This window comes from Clarias gariepinus, chromosome 3, assembly GCF_024256425.1.
Source record: "Clarias gariepinus isolate MV-2021 ecotype Netherlands chromosome 3, CGAR_prim_01v2, whole genome shotgun sequence".
NCBI classification, from domain to species: domain Eukaryota; kingdom Metazoa; phylum Chordata; class Actinopteri; order Siluriformes; family Clariidae; genus Clarias; species Clarias gariepinus.
Genome location: NC_071102.1, coordinates 38,895,160 through 38,896,940, shown reverse-complemented (window position 1 = coordinate 38,896,940; position 1,781 = coordinate 38,895,160). Strand labels below are relative to the sequence as shown.

Sequence of the window (1,781 nt, the reverse complement as noted above, 5' to 3'; positions counted from 1 at the left end):
ATAAGGGCATCTGCCAAATGCTGTAAGTGATTTCCCTTAATAGGTAAAATATGATAATTGTGAAGAAATATTTTTGAATAAATATACTTATCATCAATAGACATGATGTACACCAAATTATTAAATGACTCATATTACTTAAAAACATACACTACCGTTCAAAAGTTTGGGGTCACTTGCAAATTTCTTTGTTTTTGTTCAGTGATTTATTTTCTACATTCTACAACAATACTAATCAGCCTGAAAAAGGACCAAATAACAGCACCTCAGATTAGAGGCGTTATGAAGTCTTTACAGAGCATAAGGCAGACACATCTCATTATTAACTGTTCAAAATGTTTAATGCATTTTTTGGATGCCTTCAGCTCTCCTTTACAATGTAGAAAGAAATAAAAATCAGGAACGATCTAGAAAGTGACCCCAAATTTTTTGAACAGTAGTGTAAGTAAAAATGATACACAATGTGTGTATTCATTTACAGATCTAATATATTTATTGCCAATTACCAAAAATGCATTTAAAAATATATTTTTTTTTCTTTAAACAGTTAAGCCTGGTTAAAGAATGCAGCTAATTTAGTATAAATATATATGTATAAAAAAATAATATTAAAAACACTTTAAAAAGTTAATTCTCGTACAAAAGTCGAAATAAATAAAAGAAAGATTTTGTCTGTATATTGTACAGAATTCACGCTTATAATAATATTGTTATGTTTCATACATTAGAGGACCTGAAACCATTGTCTAAATCAAGGTTTAAATTAAATGCCAAAATCATTTTACAATTAGGAATAGAGTTTAGACAGCTAAACAATGTACAGTAATATAATGATGTTTTTGTGTGGTTTGGAGATAATTTGATATGTTTCTCAAAATGCAGTAAAGTCATGTAATGCATGAAATAGTTGAGCAGATTTTTCTGACACTGTTTTGGTCTAAATGTTAATATTCTGCAATGATTATTATTGAGTTGGCACGTTTCTGGCATATAAATGTGTGGTTGACCAAGGGAAAAAGGCACGGACGGGGTTCGAACCCGCGATCTTCGGTTTACGAGACCGACGCCTTACCACTTGGCCACCGCGCCTGCGCCGTTTCGCGGTCCCTGACCTCATTTAAAGAAAACTGATTTTACGTGTTTAAATGTAACATATTTTATGTTACAGTTAAACATCAAAAGTTTACACAGGATGAGTAAGGTTTACCGTTAACTCTTTATTACGTTAATTTGAATGATAATTAAGGACGTTACCTCGTACAATGTTAAATACGGACGTTATCATAAAGACACACGCTGGTTTTAATAATACTTTAAATAGTGTAGGATTAATTTGTAAAATGTTGAAATCGATTTCATTAACTTCCTGATTTTATGTAAGTTACTTATGTACTATTAAATTTAGAGCAAATCCCTAAGACGATTTTTCTTATCCACAAGGGGGCGCTATGTCGTCGCAATATTTCCTGAATTCTTTTATAAGGCTCATGTAATGGATCACAGGTGTCCACTCCTGGTCCTGGGGCTTCCTCTGCCCTGCACATTTAAGTGTTTTTTTTTTCTGCTCCAGCATCTTTAGTTTTTTTTATTGCAAAATGAGATTTAAAGGTCACCTGTTGTGCAAAATTCACTTTTTAGACTAGGCATTTTTATTCAGGTGGGCTTCAACTGTGTGTAGACATACAGTACGTAGATCAAAGAAACATAGATTAGTAAAGACAACCCTTCACATTTTTCCTTTTTTCCACATGTGTACAAACCATATACTGTATTTATTTATT

General features: G+C 32.1%; 1 non-coding gene across 1 annotated transcript; it reads right to left on the bottom strand.

The window, feature by feature from the left end:
* Nucleotides 1-1,017: 1,017 nt before the first annotated feature.
* On the bottom strand, nt 1,018-1,089 carry trnat-cgu (transfer RNA threonine (anticodon CGU)). Its single transcript has one exon. It is a non-coding gene; the product is annotated as a tRNA-Thr (tRNA).
* Nucleotides 1,090-1,781: the final 692 nt, after the last annotated feature.